The 16,946-nt window shown below is 36.0% G+C and overlaps 1 protein-coding gene across 8 annotated transcripts in view; it reads left to right on the top strand.

The window, feature by feature from the left end:
* Window positions 1–16,946, top strand: part of LOC140329295 (sodium/calcium exchanger 1) — a 254,077-nt gene that overhangs the window by 188,376 nt on the left and 48,755 nt on the right. The window lies entirely within an intron of this gene.

Genomic DNA, 16,946 nt, shown 5'->3' on the forward strand with positions numbered 1-16,946 from the left:
TGGATTTTCAATTGGATCCAGCCTTCATGCAAATATTTGCAGTAACATTAACATTATTGTGTTTGTATAGCAAAACAGTTAGGTATTTTGGGATTAGATAATATTATTTTTACATTGCTCTACTTTTATATGATTTGATTTCACATATTACTTTTGCAGAGCAATAGGCAGCCTTGATGTTATATATATTTGCATGTTTTTTCCCTTTTCTCAAAGCTAGAAGAGGGGGTTGAGTATTTGTATAACAGACACGTACAGAGGAACACTCATGGAATACTGATCACCAAGTAGTATAAGATATTATGTTGGCGTCAGCACTTTCCTATCAGTCTGAATATTTTGTTCCTGCATCTCCTCGCCAAGGACTCCCCTCTGGGAAAAAAATAGTTGTTTAGTTGTAGGCAGAAATCAAAGGGATCCAATCAGCCATGTTTCCAGTTTGGAACTTTATGTCCAATTTCGACAGCCTCTAAATCAGATTGCCCATGGTAGCTAAAGCAGACTGACAGCTTTGAGTTGTACTTTGTATATAAAGGAGGGGAAATCAATCATGTCTGCCAGTCAGTAAATCAATATGCATAGATTGGAGTTTATATTTAAAACCTTCATACAGGTTATCCTAAAGCATGCCAAACAAATGCAAAATTAGATCTGATGTTATACTTTTAATAATATAAGTGCATTAATAAAACTGTATTATTAAAGGCTTACCCTGAATGATGAATATACGTTTCCTGTTAGAAATGATAGTAACCTTTGCTTGTAGAGATTGAAGTTTTTCTTTAAAGAAGACCTGTACTATAGAGGGTATACTTAATATCTTCTTGCCTGTGGGCTCCCGGCAGCTGTTATTTTCTTTATTACTAATTTTCCATGCCCTTTTCTATATTTTGTCTCTAAAATGATGTGGCTATCCTAGTACAGGAAAAGGCTTTGCTTCCTTATATCAGAGATGATCTGATGACTTGTGATTTGCTGACTGATGTTAGAAATGATCAAGAAACAGCAGAAGAGATAGAAAAGCTATCAGGAGGAATTGAAAGCAAAAGATAGGTTCTTCAAGGTACTACTTTGTCAAACTAAGATTTGTTTTTATTTATATGACCTTTAAGACAGCAAATGTCCACTTTATTGCCGTGTGGGACGGGATAGTAAATCATCCCAGGTAGGACAATGCCTGGTAGAAGCCTTATCCATACTTAATCCAAATACAGCATCCATTATCCTATACTTCTCACGGGAGCACATGGACAAGTGTGAATTTATAATTATTACCTACCACAGGCAGGAAACAAAAAGAAATTAGTACAGAATGTACAGTAATTGATGGAATATCAATATTATTATTTATTATGACCATGTTTATCCCTAAACTCATTAATATTTCCATTTCCATGTGCTTCAAAACTACATTGTGTGTTACGTATATCCAAATGAAGTGATTATGTAACTTGTAAGTTTACATCTTTGTCAGTTAAAAGACGGTTTGAACATTTAGCCATCCAATCGATGTGGTGAAAGCTTTCTGTTCACTTGTTTCTCATCCTTTGTTTATCACATGTGGCTTGTCGTGATATTTTTGGGTTTCCCCAAGGACTGATTAGAAACCATTGCTGCCACAATATTAGCATGAGGACACAAGCCCAAGAGTGATAGATAAATATTTAGCTTACTGATATATTTCTGTATAGCAGTGTATAATTGTGATCTCTAGAGATACTTATTGTTTTTAGATAGCCCACTCATGTAGAGAAATGTAAAAACCTTTAGTATTTTTACCTTACAGGAAAAGACATTTAAGCTACAATCTTCTGTGTTGTTCCATATGTTAGAATTACATGCAGCTCTCCTGGGTCATCCATGTAAATTCAATAACAGACGTGCTAAATTCACATTATACAGGCTAGAGCTTTGGGACTGCACGTCAGCCATTACTTTATGCTTGATTACAGTCATCAGAATGGTAAAAACAAATAAAAACAAATCAAAAGGAAAATGTACAATATTCTGGTAAACTGCAATATATTTCAATTTGGTTTTTATTGTTTTGATTTTGGGAAAAAAGTCAGGACCTCTAACGTCTGTGAAAGAGTTAGAAACTTTCAATCTTTGTACCATTGAGAGGGATCTTACTGGGATAAGGAGTCCCAATTGGGACACAAATAGCTGAAAAATATTTTCATCAACATAGTGAAAATGGACAGATCCTTTAATATATTTGTATAACCACTAAGGATATTTCAAAGCTGTTGTGCATACAATATGCAAAAATAGGCACTTAACACATACCTGACTTTTGCTTTCTTACATTCAATCAAGAAACCCTATGGATCACTGTAAAAAACTGATTCCAGATTTATTAGTTTACAAAATATGGGACACACTGCATATTATAGGTGAATGTATGGACGGTTACAGGGCAGCTGTATTGTACTTTACTGCACCAATGATCAACCACCTCCTATATGCACTTAACATTGAAGAGCGGACACTGTCATTTATTTTAGCGTTAGGCACATCCAGGAGGTGGTTAGAACAGTGAGATGGAAGTTTTAAATTACTATTGTTAAGCCTTTGCCTGCATAAACATGCAATTAACATTGCATGAGCACAGAGCAACATGCTGCATATAACATGTTTTGTACAAGTACGAGGACTTCTACATACAAGTATGTCATTAGCAGCTCTTTCATATGATATACTGATGCTATAACACCAATTCAGATTTCAGGCTAGCTGTCCAAGTAGACTTTTTACAAATATTCATATGTTAAAAATGTATTAAACTTTTTTATGGGTGTATACTCACATCTACCAGATATTGTAAATGTAGTGTTCTGTTAATCTGTTGCATAGACTGGAGTGTGTTCATTGCATCTGGAGTTTCACAGCTAGACTTGAACAACTCTACAGGAATAAAATCTTTGCTGAAAAAAATCAGCATGTTTAACTAAACAAAGGCACTGCCGTGTGCTTCAGCTGTAATGACCTTTACCAGCTCTGGCTTTCACATTTATCAGTGAAAATCCTATTAAATTCTATAACCTCAAGCTCTTCTTAATGAATAACTAATGAGAGCAAGAGTCTGTTAAATGTAAGTGTGAAATGAATATAGCACATAAACGACCCTTTTCTCTGTACAGCTTATTTAACATTTCTAGTGTGTATCAATAATAATAAAATATGTTAGCTGCATATTTCACCATCTTGTAATCACAATAAATGGGAGGTCAAAGGACATTCAGGAAACCTTCCACTGGAAGAAAAACCTAGGCAGAACCTTATTATAGGTTGCACTTCTTCCATTATGTCTATATACAGAAATACAATAGGAAGCCTTTGAAGGATCAGCTAAAGTTGTTGCTCATGGTAATGAAATGCTCGCTTTAATTTTTCACAGTGCAATATGAACAAAATTAGGGTATGACTTTAGTCGCTGAAGGCAATGAGACACAACCAAAGTATTCGAAATATCTCTGACATTTTGATAAATATGTCCTTTCATCTAGGAATATTTCAAGGTGCCATCTACATACTGCTAGGCAGCACTTGTTTCTTAAAGGAAAAGATTATTGATGGAAGTCCTGATTTGTAGACTGTTTTCATTGTCTGTTTTCATAAAGGATTAATGTTCCTTAAGGTCAATACTGTACACATATGTTCTTCCTTTATTCTATATTTATATTTATCCTATATTCACATATTCCCTTCCTTTACCTTTATCTTTTCCAGTTTTCTTTAATATAGGTTTAGAAGTATTTAGATTTAAATAAATAGTCTAGATAAGGATAAGGTTTCATAAAAGTCAATTCCTTATGTTCCCTCTTAGGGATAGATAATTATTTTTCCAAAACTTTGACACAGTTCATTAGCTACATGTTGTGTTTTGCTTAAATCATTCCTACATCTGCCAAAAACAAGTCTATAGTGACTGCTTATCATGTCTCTTTGTTTTCATAATTAAGGGCCAATTTGACAATTACAGTGGTTAATAACAATCTTTTGTTAGTTCATTAGAACATTAACCTTCCTTTGCTTTCTTCCCAAATTACCATTCCTGACTGTGTCCTACCAATAATTATCATCTCTCTATGACACCATTTTGCTAGTTTTTTTCTAATGCTCTTTTTCCAGAGTCTTTGTTTTTGGACATAATACTGGCTAATTTGTGAGTATTCTTATCCTTTAGCTCTGGGTTTCAATCTCAGTAGGGAAAACACTGGATTGGAGTTTGTATATGAGCCATTGACTGAGGACTGTTAGGTATTATGTAATACAGGTTGACAATCCAAAATCGGGCAACCTCTGGACCTGAGGAGCCTTGCTCTTGCAGCACCACACAGTTCCACAGGAGCAGGCAGCAGGGACGTCTCAACGTGTATTTAGTATAACAAGCAGACCTAACAGCTGTTTCTGCAGAACAGCACCATGAAAACATTAGTGGCCAAACAGTGTACTGCAGTCCCTGTATTGATAATGCACTCTGAAATGTATGCCGGGAAACTGAAAGAACCAGATTATTGATGGCCAGATTTCCGATTGTCAGCCTGTAAACCAAGAAATTTGTTCCAGCTAAAAAATAGCATAAAAAGATAATGGTGACAATCTTTGCCATATTTTTCCATGAAATTATTTAAATGTATACAATATACATGAGCTATATAGATAAAAAAATTGCTACTTTATGGAGATCTTGAATTCATAAATTCCCTCTGTACTTGACATACAGTAGTAAGAAAAATACAAAGACAAATGTAGAAGAATATGATCCTGTATACTGTAGGTGTAAATGAGTTTAAATAAATATCTTCTGCTTGGCAAGAAATTGATTTTTCTTATAATGCCTTAGACATTTGGATATACACAGTGCTGCCTCAGATAGTAACATAACATGAACATTTAGTGGATCATGTCAGTAAAAATGAAAACATTTCTCAAGATGTCTCTTGATCTTCGGATTAAATGGATACAGTACAAATAGTCAAAGTGAAAGAGAATTAATGCTTAACCTTGTACTCCTGTTCTTCACCTTATCTTCGGAATCAGCTTCAAGTGCCATAGTTATAGTTGAACCAATGACACTTAATGACACCAATGTAAGTTACACAATTTCTGATACTCAGTGTTCTATACTTTTTAACCTTACTAACATTGTGATACTGGCTGTATGTTTAATGATTTAAAATGTTTCTTTCCTTCTTTTTCCTAAGTTAGCTTTTTAGATAGGCTCAACTTTCCAGAAGGAGTGGGAAATGGACAGTAGTTTAATTTTATGGTAAATGACAAGTCATTTTTTCAGGGGTAAAAAAATAACCTTTGGCTTTTTTTTCACAATTGATTTCTTAGCTTACCCTCTATTGATCTTGTTATCTAATAAACATAAAAGCTATCTGAAGCTAAGAACCAGAACTCTACATATTGCTTTTTTTCACCCAACCTCTTTTACATAAAACAGAATGATGCTGTGTGTACAATTCCACTTTGAATAAAAATGGCAATCAGTCAGGGCTTTATTGCAGAAGGGCTGGGCAATGCCCCTTCTGCAAAAAGCATTCTTACCTGGCTGATTACTCATGGAGCTGTAAAAATCACTGCCAGAATACCCCAAACATCCTTGCTTCTCCTGTTGTTGCCGGCACTGAAGGAACTTCCATGTGCCTGCACAGGAGTTACATCATCCCAGTTCTGCCAGCCTAGACGGACGAAGAATGTAGAAGGAAGGGAGGAATGAAGAAGATGGTGGCACCATGTGACAAAACGGGGACAGGTGAGTATAACATATTTTTATATAGCAGCGGTGCCCAAACCTTTTTGGCTTGCAAGCTACTTTTAAAATGGCCAAGTCAAAATGATCTACCAACAATAAAAATGCTAAACATATATTTATTTATATAGATAAAGAGTATGACACAGAAGGGACTGAAGCTAATGAGACATTAAATAGCAGAACATTGCACAGACCTTGCCCTACAAGACTATAGTGAAAGCAAAGCTACAGTTCACCTGTCAATGGAAAATAAAGTGTTGCGCAAGAAAAAGAACTGCTAATCTGTGCAAAAGTATCTCGGTAATTGAACCCTGACCTCGAGCCTGAACTGACTTGGCCGCCTAGCACTGTTCATCTCAGACTGTCCTCCCGCCCTCTCTGCCTCCGTCCCCACTCCCCACTGCTACACACGCCTTCTCATGCACGCACCGTTCTGTTTTATCTGCCCCGTTCACCAGGAACATACCTCCTCCCCGGCTCTTATTGGACCAAATGGAGACCTAAGGGACCAATAGGAAAGTGTCCTGGAGTGAAAGTTCCTGGTGTTGTCTGACGAAAGACATCCCCAGCATCCCTATAGATGTACAGCAGGGCTACAAACCTTTATCAGCCCTAGATTTTTACTTGGAGGGTAAAGCAGGGCTCCGCAATCGACTCACCTTTCCTTTCCGATCGACCAGTAGATCGTGATCGACGTGTTGGGCACCCCTGGTATATAGTATAACATAGTTCCACTTTACCAAAGGGAATCAAAAAAGAAAAGTACATTGTAAGGGTGTAAATTCACTTTAATTATGATATGGTGATTATTGTTCTAGTATAAAATCTTTTTCTAGGAATGCAATGAGCAGCTTTGTTATAAACTAAATGAAAAAAGAGTAAAGCATGCACCATAGATGGCAAGCAGTGACAATTACATAATTTGGCAAACAAGGAATAACAGCTGGAATATGACTGGCTGTTACTAGCAACAAGGCCATTTTCTTTAATTCTTTGTAAATTAGCTTCTATGTGTCAGTGACATGGCAAATCACAGTTATAAAATATTCCAAGAAAAATCCAAAGCTACATTAAAATGTGAGCAGGAAATGTAAGTGTAGATGAACTGCTATGTCATTTTAGATGTGGCTCTTTTTGGCTTAAACTGTGGAAAGTTCTCAGTGAGTTCACCCAAGATAATGCGCATGAAGCATAACTTGCCTCCATCGATGATGTCAGCTGACTTTGTTATGAAAACAATCTAATTTCTACATTTAGAATGCCATCTGGCTTGTGTCAAATATTTCTAGCCTTTATGCTAATCAAGTGCAGCAATTAATGACGCATGACATAAAATATTGGTCTACATACAAAAGAAAAGCAAAGGGCAAATTTTTGGTTGAAGTAATTCATATTCTAGGAGTCTGATTTATTAATTCACAGTTTCTGATATGATTCCGTTTGTCTTCCTTTATGTCTGATGTAATGTAGTAGTTTATTTTTTACTCCTACATGCAAAGAAAGAAAGAACAAAACTAACAAACCATGAGCAATTTGCAGTACCGAAAGAGAACCAAAAACAGACCTATCTGGCTAGAAGTATAGTTGTATTATTAAGGGAAACAAATGGAGTGTTAGTAGAGAAACATCAATGCTACTCTCAATGCTCTACTGGTTTATCCTACTGCAGGATGGGTGCTTGAGCCACAAAGGGCTCAGATTTACTCCAACAAAATCTGCAATCTTGCCTCTCTCTATTATGATGTGTTTTCCTGTAATTAGCTTAATTGTAACAGTTAGTTATCTGTATTATGATTAAGCCCGTTAGGAGTGATGTGTACACCACTTAAATAAATCTTTTACTTGTTGGATTAAGACAGGTTCTCCCTTTCATGTCCTCCATTGTCCTGCCCACCATAAGTTTCCAAGTTCTCCTTCCATGATTAAAATGATCTCTACCACGGTTGCCAGCACATTTTTATTGGACAGTCTTAGGTTTTATAAGTGCATTGATCACAAGAAATTAAAAAATCTAAAATTATAAAAAAGCCCAAACTAAACTATATACTAGGTATCTCATAAAACAGTATTTCATTTATACTTTAGCATCAACTATTCGTGTTCACTGTTCTTCCCATTATTCTGTTTGCAACCACAATAAATAGTACAAAAATATTTGTGGATGACCTTTCTATGGCAGGAAGGTCAATGAGATAGCTTCACGTGTACATGACAGCTTCAGTCAAGTTGCAAGTCAATACAACAAATGTACCTTGTCTGAAAAATATTCCTTCTGCCAATATCCAATACAGGGATGACATTAGGTAGCTGTATTTTCTTGATTAACAGAGGTCATGAACCAGAGATGTTGGACTTTGGTTCGTTAACCTACTCACCTTTTTTGAAGCTTTTTAGCACAAACTGGTAACTGCTGCAATGTTGGTATACCATCCTCATTTAATAGAGTAATGGAATAAGATTTAGATGTGTGCAAAAATCTAAAAAAGTTTCCCTAGCACATGATTGGATTGTATCGAAAGTGGGCATAGCTTTACTATATACAAATTTTTAAAAACTGAAAGCCTACCTCATTGTTTTTGAATAGGTCCTGCACCGATTAAAACTAAATATATACATACTTTTAATCCAGCAAGTTTCTAGACTGCCTGATGACATATGAGAGGTAGATGGTCCCTACTGCTATGCTTAACAGCTTTCACAAAATACCACATGAATACCATGACACCATAACACACACACCAAAATGACACAACCTTAGACTTAAAACCAGAAATGACTCTGGAAAAGGCTGCGACTGGCACACATTACAGTATCAGTATAACAAATGAACCTTTGGGCTAAGCTGGGTGGAGAAATAAAGCAGACAGACTGGCAAAGTATAGCTGAGAACAGGAAGAGATGGTTTGCCAGATGGAATTAGGAAGCCCCGTCCCCACCAGCTGTAAAAGTGAATGTGTCCTATTGGATGATTCACTCAGGACATTATGAAGACATTTACATCCCATCAGATACAATGTGCCTTCAAAAGTTTGCAGCTGCAACGGAAAAGAAGGTTGGCATTATTTCCAAATATGTGCGATTATTTTAACTGCTATACAGTTCTCTGTGATCACAATGAGTCATGCTTTCATTCACAACTTTCTACATGTGCCGTGTACTGTAGTGACAAAAGTGCAGATATAGTTTAGTGTACTCCATAAAATGTGGATGAATTTTAAATGACAGGGAGTGATTTGTTAAAGTCACAATTATTACTGTAGTATTATTCCCTAAAGTGTTATTGTGTGCTGTTGTATACAATGGTTCCATTGGTTTTTACCGAGCATAGGTTTATTGATATCTGCAACAATATGCTACAATTCTGCAATTCTTAAATATTTAAGAATTAAAGAATATATAGGCTAAAGATTACACATATTAACACACATGTATCTATCAGTTTCTTTACCTAAAGTCAACTCTGGCCGATCATTAAACAAGTCAATTTATTTTGTCAATAGTTAAGTTAGCATATTTCTTACAGTAATGGAAAAAAATCCATACAAACAATATATGGTCTGCTGTCAGAGCAGAGAAGTTCCATAATTATTGCAATGATGGAGTCAGTATGGCAGAGAGCACAGATCATTGTATTAATAATCGATGGCGCTCCTGGATTCTTCTCTCTATGAACAGTCATAAGGAAAGTGCAGAGTGTGACATTTGCTTTGGTAAGTAAAGAATCAGTTATTTTGGCAGTGGGTCATCTTGGCACAGTCAAGCGGAATGGATCAGTGAAGATTGCAATGCATTCAGCACGTTTTTTTCAGGACTAAAAATGTGAAAGGTTAATCGACTATATTGCTGGATTTTCACAGATGAGATTTAAAGTGATTGCAAGCCTTGCAACCATGCCAGTTCCAATCTTATTCTTATTTTTTTTTGCACCTTTTATTACTGGAACTGTTCGAATTATTAGATTAGATGGTAATGTAGAAAAAGTGTGTTTCCTATTGTAAACTGTAAAGATATAGTATTTATTACTTGGAGGCATGCCTCCACACTGACCAGAACATATATGTAAAATGTCTTAAGGTAAACCGTTGAATACACAGATCAAATACATACATATATGAGAGCTATTTTGTCTGCCAAGGATGTTTTCTGGCCATCTAGTTCTGAGACTTACATAGCCCACGCAGAACATTCCTACCAGGCAGTGGAGGGGATTAGCGTCTTAGCTGCAGTTCAGTAGCAATTACCAGCCCCAAAGTAGACAATGAAAGAGGAAACTCAACTTTTCCTATCATCATGCTCATTGCAGTATGATATAACTGACTCCTATAGCTGCTTTTCCCTCCCGCAGTCAGTCGGAGGTTTGCTGAAGATGAAAGAGGCTCTCCTAGCATTTACTACATTAATTTTATTAGCACTCTAAAAGCTTTATAAATGCCCTTCTTAGTGATTGGACTTTGTCATCGGACCACCTCCTTTTTAATTAGGCTATAAGTAGCTATTAGGAATACTTGTGATCCATGAACTAGAAACTAGTGAGAGATCATGCGGCCTTTTCCATTTTTTTCCACTCCTTTTAAAAGTGATGATGGACATTAAGCGGCGACAATAAGCCTCTGTCATTTTACAAAAAATATGTTGCTAATCCATTGTTCATAGCTGTCAACCATTTTTTTATCCCTTTCCCTGGTAGAACATGTGAAATGTGTAGAAAAAACCTTGTAGACCCTTTGATCATGACATATACATATATATTACAGTTACACAGAATTACAAAGGGGAATAGAATCACAATTTATGTCCCTTGTATTTTTGAGTGATTAATGAGCTGAATACTCATTTCATTGTGTTTGCTGGTTTATTATTTAAATGCCAGTAGCATTATATTGTTCTTCTATTTATCCTGACAGGTTTATTAAATGAAAGGTCACTTGTCTGGACAAGAACTGACAATATAATTATGACCCATGTATCCCAGTTTTCCCAAGACATTAGCGTTGCTCCCTCTGGCATTGTGAAACTTGGAATGTTCATTGCTTTGGAACTCGTCTTGTAATGTATTTTCAGTAGCTAAATACAAAGTAGATTTTCATTCTAGTTAGTAGTACAAAAAATTCTATATTCAATTACACTACCCTGTCAGCTAAATATAATGAGGATAGCTATTTTGTGGGCTGAAAACCTATTAAAATCGTTAGGACCGGCAGTGGTGTGGAAGCAGAGAGAAGCAGTGAGGGCCCCTCGGAGCCTGGTGGCTAATGAAATCTCCATGACCTGTGTTTCTACTTCACTGAGCAACTGCTCAGCTTGTTATTACTCCACTTTTCATAGATGATTTCCTTAGGTTTGCCCTGGGGGAGGCACAGGTTAGTAGGAAGCTCACTTCCTGATTTATGTTACATACTTGAATGTGATCTTGTACCTAGTACATACAATAATTTCTGATGAAGGGAAACATATTCCATATAAATGTGTCGAGATATTTTTCTTTGATTTTCTGATTTCACTATTAAACCCTTTTTTGTAAAGGTTCGTTACAGTTACCTGTTTGATCCATTTTCCTAACATTTGAAATAGATGTAAACTCAATCACTAAATTCTAATAAAGCGGAACTAAATATTTGTTGGTGTAGGTGTTCTTTTGCCATATTGCACACACTTACCTATTTGTATGTGCCCTGAAGCGATGACAAGTATATAAACCTGTCACCATTGCATCCCATGAACTATCTAGACTAGACTTCAAAGTCTATGGGGATCCATTCCAGCCATTGGACGGCCACTGATAATTGTCTTTGGCGTCCTATTTAAGATTTCATTTCTGCTTCCCATTACTACACAATGGTTGTGTTTTACAACTGCATCTCATTAACTCTATACGTTGGCCAACTCATTGAAAACAATGCCTTACTTTTGTGATGATACAAATACAATATATGTTTTCCTAAAGACAGGGCAAACATTTTTCATTATCCTTTACTTTTCATTTCAGTTCAATCTTTTCAGTGTTCAATATTTATAGTGACAGTCTACATTTGAAATATTCAAATGAATAGCAAAACTGGGAGCCTTTTACTTTCAGCAGTGTTGTGTCACTCAGAATTGTATCTCTTCTATAATTTTTGCTGACTAGTACCATTGCCGTTAAGTCACAAAAAATCTTTCAAAAGCCTTGAACTGGACACTTGGCTGGACAGATGTAGAGCAATAGAAACTCGGGGCTTTGGGGAGACATGATGATATGACTTATGACTATACTGGATTGGTGGGGATTAAAGGGCATTTGAACTACAATTAGTTGTGCTGCCAATCTTTTTTTCTTTTCATTTCCTTTTTTTGTTTCATTTGATTTTCCTTTTGGGAAACAAGCTTTGCAGGTTATACAAATACATGTTTATATATTCAGGCTATTACCCGAGTTATACAAGTTATACTGATTTTAGCCTAACCAATGCTCAAAAAAAAGAATATATGGTGAAGAACACCAATTTCCAATGCTCAAAAGAAACCTTATAAAAAAGCGTTTTACAGTTACCTATGCGCCTATTCAGTACAAACCATTACTCAGAAAGGGTTATACACAGTAAATCTTGTATTGTGTGTATAGTGTATAAAGTAAGGTAAATTCTACTTTATACATTGGGTGCCTGTAGTTTGAACATAGTCTTCAATGTTTTTTTGATCAAGAGTTTTTTACCTTAGGATTATTGGAATATAAGATAAGCATATGACAGCAACAATAAATAATTCATTTTTCCCTATAGCTCAACTACACTCAAAATTTAATAAAGGGAATTCTAATAGAAATTGTTAAAGTTGATGGTGATTTTGGTGTATGGAAGCGATTTGGTGAAGAAAATACCTGTTTTATGGGCCAAATGTGTTTGCATACTACTTTATAACTCTTTTTCTCTTATCTATGAATACAAAGGCGATTAATCATCTGTGACCACATGCACCCAGAGTAGAAAGAATAAAAGAGGTAGTAGAAGCCATGGGTTGATTTACTAAAGTTGTTCAGCAAATTGTATTTTTGACTCTGCAAGGGGTTTAGTAAATGCGATAAAAAAAATTATTTTGCAAAGCATGGCCGATCACCTGCAAGAAGAAAAAAGAAATATATTTTTCCTGCTTATGGTTGGAGGCCTAAAGATAACTTAGCTACCCCCCCTGGAAAAGATAGTAAAATTTCAGATAGACTAGTTGAATGCAAATTACCTTTTATCTATTTTTGGGGTTTAGCTTTAAACATCTATTGACTGTGCACTGATTAACGTCTGCCCTGGAATTATCTACTATCATTATTAAATGATCACACAGTATAAGAGCAGAATGTCATCATTTAAAACATGGTAATAAACATAACCTCCCATTTTGTTTCCATCATCCTGGCAGCTTGGTGGAATGAATGTTTATCTTCTTTACAAATGGAAAATATGTTATGGTCTAAAAATATGAAGTCTGATTTGTTTATCCAAGTTTGCTTTTTCATATAATGGATGACGGACTGCCTGCTGTTGCTTGCGATTGATTGAGATATTTTGGCTAATTACACTAGCCTAGAATAGACCTTCTCATGCCCACAGAATGAAATCAGTAAACAATGTAATGCATATTGCTAGATATGTCATTGATCTTGCTGCTAATGGTTTTAAGATGATGTACTGTTCTAGGATCCACTGTCAGATGTTGGTGGCCCCTGCCAAGATGTTCTGTTTTATACACTCCAATTTTAGTTATCATTGCTTATAAATTCTGTGAACGCCACATCGCCTGCTCCTCTAACAAATTTCATTAAGCTCTTACCTGCTCTTCTATTTGGATTCATTAAATTAGTCACATAGGTAAATAACAAAAGTTATTTACATATTTATAACAGTGATTTGTTTTTGTTTGCCAAACATAAAAGGCAGTTTACAAACTCGTGCCCATAATGCAGATGAATTAGTTTATCCATGAAGGACAAGTCATAGCCATTTCTGTTCAGACAAGGGAGTACATGATTTATAGCTATATAGATATCAATGTTTTATCAAGCAAAAGTTGAGCTGAGTGGAAAGACCTGTCCCTCGCTAGTATTCTGCAAATAAGGACCCTTGCTTTCTGTGAGTGGAAGCAGTAGTCTGTCTGCAATGGTCCACATACCCCCTGCTCAGTTAGATCAAACTCCCTGCTGATTAGAGAACTGTATCACTAACTCAACAGGGACTTGTGCAGAGAGACCACTGCTTCTACACAAAGAGCAATAGTTATTCTCTGCAGCATGCTGACAGATGACAGGCTTTTGCAACTTGGTAAACTCTTTTATACAGTCTTGATGCAGGGTACAGAAGTTTCCTGATAGTCTGACCTCACTAGTAAGGACAGCAATTTCATAATTCTTCTGTATTCAGGGCCAGCGAGGGAGCACTTCCACAGAGGTTTAGGGACTGCTCTCCTGAATAACTCACATGTATTGCTAGCGGCAGACTTGCCTACAAGACATTACCCTAAAGGAAAAAAAACTGTAAGACTATGCACATCTTTTGTTTTATTGCACCTGAAATTGATTTGGCTGATTTAAACTTAAAGTTTGGTTGGGCTTTTATATTGTAGTTCTAGTTTAGTTTAGCAATTTGTATAAAAGAAAAGTAGTTCTGTCTCCTAGTAAAATGTTTTCATTAAGGTAAATAAATCTACATCACAGTAAATTGACAAAGTACTCTGTGTGTGCCAAGGAAATCGTAGAATTAGGTTAATTCTGCAACTAGCACAGAACACTGCGCATAATGTCTAATAAATTAGGCTAGCTGTAGGCAGCGCCGCTCTGCAATTTCCTCAGTAAGAGTACTCATGGATGCGCCTATCCAAGTGCCTTGATTGGGGAAATAACAAAAATGGCAAACACAGAATAGTCAGTCTCTAAGTATCATAACACAGTGATTACACATTCAAACTGGTAAGACTATTGGAACATAATCTTGTTAATTAGGGAGGGTGCATAGCGGCTGCATGCAGAACCGGATGAAAATCAGCTCTTAAAGTTTATGTACCCCATTGTCTCCCTGTTTAAATGGCAGTAAGATGGGCTGTCTTTTGGCCAGAGTTGTATTGCCTGTTTAACATGGTATTTGAAGTACAATAGGCAATAAGAAAATAATTAGCTATTTTAATGCCATAAATTGCCAGCTTTATATGTTATCCGGTAAAATGTTGCCGGATCAGACTGTTTCTTTCCTTCTTCCAGCTGTAATGTCTTGCTTTATATCCTTACCGTAAAGCAAAAATGCCAAAAACAGCATGGTGGACTTCTATTTTTACATGCAATTCTATTTCAAAGTAGTTTAGGCATGTTACTTTTTTTAGATTTAGTTTAACATTCCACACCTCTAAATGGATTTTGCGTTAGATATATATTTCCATGTTACATTCCTAATAATGAAATTCAGATAGACAGCAGGAGCAGTGTTTCCCGAATGGCTCCGGTTGGCTGGCAGCTGGTTCTTAATAAATGGGCATATCAGCATGTGACAGCAGGCAGTACTGCACTGCTCACTACTGCCCCCTTTCATTCTCTAAAAGTGCCTGCAGGTGAGACATCACATGTAGTGTGGCAGCCGCAAGCATCATTCATGGGCATTAGGTTATGTAAAATGGATAGATATACTAGATATACAGATCACAGTATTCCCTCCACTGCTGCCTCTCAATTTGTGACTTGAGGCTGTTGCAAGCTCCCACCATAATCCAGATCAATTGAAGCTCACACAGAACTTCTCTTACTTGCTTTATGCAGCAAACAGAGGATTAGGAGAGAATCCACAATAGTCTAAGCAGAAGTGAACTTTGTTTAGATGTTACTCTAGCTTTCCAGTAATCTAGAACTAAAAGTGACTATTACTTGTCAGACCCATACACAAGGTTCATTTAAGTCATATTGTTGAATACTGAACTGTAGCTAGGTACAGGCAAAGTTCTATTAACTATATGAACAGATCATTTTGTGTCAGTCAAATGTTGTCGCCATTTATCTATTTAAACCTAACATTTTCAAAATGCAAATCTGAGTTCATTTTTCCACCTGTATTTTATCAGATAGACTTGTCAGCAAATATTCTTGTGGTCCATTCTTTATCGAATTGGTATGAGGACAGCTGCAGTGAGCAGACAGATTCTGTGTGCAGCTAGAGTTTATGATAAAAGATTAGATTATCATTATTTAGCAGGATTGCATTGATCTTGAGAATAGCACTTTTTCATTGTTTACATTGTACATTGCTTTGACAAGCTATCAATGATGGCATTATATTCTAAACACGTTAACTGATCCTTCAAAGTATGTTTTTAGAAGCCTTCGAAAAAATTAAAAAATAACCATTTTCCCCAAGTGTGGATTTGTTCTACAGGTGGATGTGGGTGGACTGCAGGGCTGAGAACTATCATGTAGCAATATGTACTAACTTTTTATCCACTACCGAATACCATGACGTATGGGAAGAACATTTGTATGAGCTAGTATATGTCCCTATAAGTCATACATATACCCAAAGTTTACTAATAAATTGTTTGCTGTGTCCTTGATTAAAGGAATATTATATATGGGTATACAAGCTGCAATCTTTTCCTTCTTTTTAAAGTATTTTGGAGCCAAAGTGTTTTATTTAGTTTTAGATATAATAAGGAAGGGTAAAAAAACCTTTTTCAGGTTTTACTGCTACATTTTTGCTGGGTAGAATCACCCTTTTTTTATCCTGGTGACCATTGTGCCATGGATGCATGATGGAAGATTCTAAATGCTATAGTTTTCACCAAAGCTAATGGGAAATTTACTCTGTTGTTGAGAGATTTCCTACATTTTTCTGTACCTTTGAGACAGGAAGGATAATCTCCCAAATAGAACTACAAATTTTAACCACTTTATGCTGTATCCAAAAATCTAAACCTTAAAAAAATGTTTTGGCCTAAAATACAATGTGACAAGCGATAATAGTCAATGAGCATTTTGGGCATAATATTCCCCGTGCTTTCATGTTTGATATGCAGGATTGAAGCTGACCAAATATTATATTTCACTTATTTTGTCTTCAATAACGAAAGAATTTTGTGTGCTTAATAATCATGAATAAACTATTTCTATCTATTGTATACTGTTTTATGACATGCATTTTATTCCAGGTTACCTTGACTCTTAAATGCTTATTTTGAT

This window comes from Pyxicephalus adspersus, chromosome 4, assembly GCF_032062135.1.
Source record: "Pyxicephalus adspersus chromosome 4, UCB_Pads_2.0, whole genome shotgun sequence".
NCBI lineage: Eukaryota > Metazoa > Chordata > Amphibia > Anura > Pyxicephalidae > Pyxicephalus > Pyxicephalus adspersus.